Below are 4919 nucleotides of genomic sequence, written 5' to 3'. Positions count from 1 at the left end.
TCTCTCTCTCTCTCTCTCTCTCTCTCTCTCTCTCTCTCTCTCTTTCTTTCTTTCTTTTTTGCCTTTTTGGAGGGCAATTGGCTGGCTAGGTATTTTTTTGTGTGGGTGGGTGTTAAGTGTCTAAGGCCAGAACTGGACTTGGGTCCTCCTGACTCTGTGACCTGGGCTTTACATAGTAACTTTCTATAGTCACATTCTTTTCTTGTTATTTTCTTATTTGCCAACACACACACACACACACACACACACACACACATATATTTTTTAATTTTAGAGGAGGAAAAGGTAAGGCAATTGGGGTTAAGTGAATTGCCCAAGGTCACACGTCTAGATTTTTGTGTTAAGTGTCTGAGGCCACATTTGAACTCTGGTTCTCCTGACTCCAGGGCTGCTGCTCTATTCACTGAGCCACCTAGCCGTGCCCCCTCCTTTTTTTTTTAACTTTTAACATTATGTTAAAGTGGGACTCTGTGATAGAGCTGTAAAGGACACTGTCTCCCTCTTCAGTTCTTTCTTGCTGCTGCTCTCAAAACTAACTCTAGAGGTCTGTAAGTTTTCAGTTCTTTTAAGTGGCATGATATAAGGAAAGATGTGGTCACAGCTTCCCAGCCTGTTTTTTAGTCTGTAAATGACCCTAAGCATTTGTTTCCACCCTGGATCCCCGGTCAGCACCCCCACTTCCTTAAAGCCACCAGTTCTGTTGTGCCAGGACTCCTCATCACCCTGGGAATAAGACCCACGACCAGGCCCCAGATCATGTATGGGAAATGCAACAGATTCCTGCACCCAGTACAAGTAAACGGGCCACTATAATCTCCTTCTAACCGGCTGACTGACCCTTCTACTGTCTGTGTATTGAGAGCTCTTGATGCTGGCCCTGCTGCTACTAATTCAGTCACCTCCCCCCCTTCAAGGCTTGATGATGGTTTTCTGGGGCCTAGACTGTGCTCTGATTTGTGTGGGGGGTGTTAAGTGTCTAAGGCCAGAACTGGACTTGGGTCCTCCTGACTCTGTGGTGCTTTACATAGTAACTTTCTATAGTGACATTTTTTTCTTGTTATTTTCTTATTTGCCAACAGACACACACACACACACACACACACACACACACACACATTTCAGCCTGATTTCACACTGATTTCAGAGCCTGAGCTGAAATGTGCTCTATTCTGGTCCCAGTGCAACAGACCTTTCCTGATGACATTCTAGGTTCTCTTGGGCTGGAAAATCTTTTCACCCTCTCCATTTGTGGGTTCTGCTGCTTAAGAATTTATTTTGAAGCACTATCTAATGTTGTTTGGAAAGGAATTTAGGAGAGCTCATGTGTGTCCCTGACTCTTCTTCATTATTTTAGATCTGTGCCCCCCAATATATTCATATACACATATACATATATGTATACATACACAGAAACACACACACACACATATATATATATACATAGATAAAAGACAGACAGATAAATAGATAGATAGATAGATACATAGATAGAGTGTGTGTATTTCTTTTTTCAAAACAAATTTACAGACTTAAGGTTAAGAACCTCTGCAGTGATCCAGTCTAACCAATTAAAGAACCTGTTCTGTAGTATCCCTGATAAGGGGAGCCAGGCTCTCTGCCTGAACACTTCCACTGTGCCACTAACTCATCACATCCAAAAGAATCCCACTATATTGTTGGATAAATTGAATTGCTAAATTTGGGGGAAAAAACCTTAGTATATAGAATTCAGAGATGGTAGAAAGCTTAGAACATTAAACGATCAATCAATTATTCAATCAATAAGCATTTAAGAAATGTCATGTTTAGTAGATTTAGAAATAACTTTTAGAGACCATTTAAGCTAATCCATCCATGCAAACAAACAAAAACCAAACTATATACAAAAACGATGTATACAGGATAAACTGGAGATAATTGACAAAGGGAAGGTATCAGTTTCAAGAGAGATCAGGAAAGTCTCTTTACTGTCTTCCCCACTGTTTCTGGAGGTCTGAAAAAAAAGAGTAAATCACCGCTGGTAGTCAGTGTTCTATCTTATTAATACTAGAAGAACAATCTAGAGGAAGTAATGAAGTAATGACATTAACTCTTGCCATTATCAACAGAAAACCAATTCAACCACAACTCTCGGCTTTTTATTCCTTACAGCCTTTCCAAAAATGAAGTCACCACAAGCACCACTGCCAAACTACCCCAAAAATAAAATACTCATGAAACTGTGACCACAGAAAGTATTTGCCCAATACCTTGGCAGCAGTGTAGTATTGAGCTTTGGGAATCTGCTGGGAAATACTGTCACCCATTCTGCGCAGGACTCTTCTTGAATACCAGATTGTTACTGGGTGTCCTTAGCAAGTAACCAGGTTCTAAGTGTTGGATAGAATCCCATGTTCTCTAAAGCGTTTAATTTTTTACATATTATGCATGTGATGGGTCACAATTTGAGAGTGATGGGTCATAAATCTGAAACCACAAATCTTTGAGGATAAAAAAAATGAAAGTCTGATTAAAGAATTGTAATGGCAAGCACTGAGGATTTGTGCACACAGGCAGTATGCAAGAGGCTACAAATTCCCCTAAAATTTACTTTGTTTAAGGAAAGCTGTTTTTTTAAACACAGAACCAATGAGTACCAAAGTAACTAAATCCTACAGCAATATTCTGAACTTCTGTTAGCTCCTGCTCATCTGTGGTTTAGTCTTCATTAGGGCTATCAGAACAGATTAGGCAAAACAGTCCCCTGGGTGTAGGAAATGTTTGTATGATAAATGAAAGGGTTCAACTAGAGTTCAAGTTCCCAAGATCCAAGACTGGATGGAGAAGTTCAGGTTCCCAAACTCCAACAAACTGGAGGCTACTTTGAACAGCACTGACTCCATTTTGGGTTGATTTTCCAGGGATTTATATCTTTTCAAGAGCCTCTCAGCATCATGTTCTGTAAAATGAAGAACATTAGCCCACATCCCTCTCCAGGCTCCCGGTGAGATTACTTGAAGTGACTGGAATGCCCCAGGGCTATATTAAAATTCTTAGAGCCTATTTCAGACCAAGACCTTTTCTTGGGTTCCTGAAAGTTGGCATTCTTCAGCTTCCACCTAAGCATGGAAAGGTCTTTTTCTACCTTTTCTTTCCCCCACAGCAGCTATCATAGCTACATAAAAGTAACTATGGGAACACAGCCATGCCCTAAAAGATCTAGAATTCTAATGTCAAGCTGCCTCTTTGGTTTTGTTTTTCTTTCCTTAATTTCACTAAACAGTGATACTGAGGGAAGGGAGTCTCCAACCTCAGTGGCTACTTAAGAATTGAAGAATATTGTTGTCCTTAAATTTTCTGTTTGTTGACCAGCAGGAGATATTTGCTCCAACTACCTTTGTCTCAGAGGATAGGATGACCATGACCAAGAAAATAAATCCTATCCTGCCTTTCAGAGACCTGGATTTTAAGTTACTGTTTTACAGGTGCAGACAGCCCAAAATTTGTTTAGCTATTCCTTATTTGCCTAAGTGTCTCTTCTACCTTTTGAAAGAAGTTAATAAAAGTGATGGGTTATAAGTTATTTTTTAAATATGAATCAATATGCATATGACTGTATTTTGCTGCTTTAAGCATTATTTTTAAGTGGAGAAAATAGTTGTCTTTTAATGCTTCATATATTGTGTAATTTATTTTCTTTTTTAAAGGACTATTTACCTTGTGCTAATTTAAATTTTTTTTACTTAATATTTTATTTTTCCCTATTTACATATAAGAACTATCTTAATCATTTGTTGTGTTGCTTGGTTTTTTTAAAAAAAAAATTAGTTCCAAATTGTATCCTTTCTTCTCTTCCCTCCCTCTCCCTTACTGAGAAGGCAAACAATTTGATATAGGTTATACTATGTAGTCGTACTAATATTTCACGCTAATCATGTTGTAAAAGAAAACACAGATAAAAAAACTAAGAAAAATAATATAAAGAAAAAGAAAAAAAATATGTTTCTATTTGCATTCAGACTCCATCAGTCCATTATTTGGAGATAGATAGCATTTTTCATCACAAGTCTTTAAGAACTCTTGGATCATTGTATTGCTGAGAATAGTTGTCATTCACTGTTGGTCATTGTACAATATTGTTGTTACTCTATACAATGTTCTCCTGGTTCTGCTCATCTCACTTTGCATTAGTTCATGGAAGTTTTTCCAGGTTTTTCTAAGCGCATCCTGCTCACCATTTCTCATAGCTCTTTAGTCTTATACAACAACTAAGTCTCATCACAGTCTTATACAATAACTTTTTCAGCCATTCCCCAATTCCTTGTCACCATTAAAAGAACTGCTATAAATGTTTTTTTACATACAAGTGCTCTACCTTTTTTTTTTCCTTTCCTTTTTTTCTTTTTGACATCTCTTTGGGACCTAATAGTGGTGTTACTTGGTCAAAGGATATGCATAGTTTTAAAGCACTTTGGGCATAATTCCAAATTTTTCTACAGAATGGTTAAATCAGTATACAACTTCACCAACAGTGCATTTGTGTCTTGACTTTCCCATGTCTCCTCCAATATGTTTCATTTTTCTTTTCTCTCATATTAGCCATCTTGAAAATTGTGGTATGGTAGCTCATAGTTGTTCTAATTTGCGTTTCTTCTATCTATATTGATTTAGAGCATTTTTTGTATAATTATAGGTATCTTTGATTATTTTCTCTGAAAATTGCCTGTTTATATGCTTTTTTTAATTTGTCAATTAAAGAATGGCTCATTTTTTATAAGTTTGAATCAGCTTTCTATACATTTGAGAAATGAAGTCTTTATAGAGAAACTTGTTTCAAATCTTTTTTTTTACAGTTATGGTTACTGTATATTTCCCTCCATCCTATTTCCCCCCGTTTATCCTACTCTCTCTCTCTCTCTCTCTCTCTCTCTCTCTCTCTC

The 4919-nt window shown here is 37.4% G+C and overlaps 1 protein-coding gene across 1 annotated transcript in view; it reads right to left on the bottom strand.

Moving 5' to 3' along the window:
- Window positions 1–4919, bottom strand: part of LOC138172836 (double-headed protease inhibitor, submandibular gland-like) — a 39772-nt gene that overhangs the window by 10396 nt on the left and 24457 nt on the right. The gene's annotated exons all lie outside the window — the stretch shown is intronic.

Source organism: Petaurus breviceps, unplaced genomic scaffold, assembly GCF_028583685.1.
Source record: "Petaurus breviceps papuanus isolate PSGF00001 unplaced genomic scaffold, PetGlider_PUasm1.0 551, whole genome shotgun sequence".
NCBI classification, from domain to species: domain Eukaryota; kingdom Metazoa; phylum Chordata; class Mammalia; order Diprotodontia; family Petauridae; genus Petaurus; species Petaurus breviceps.
The sequence above is the reverse complement of the archived record's forward strand: the minus strand, read 5'-3'. Positions and strand labels throughout refer to the sequence as shown.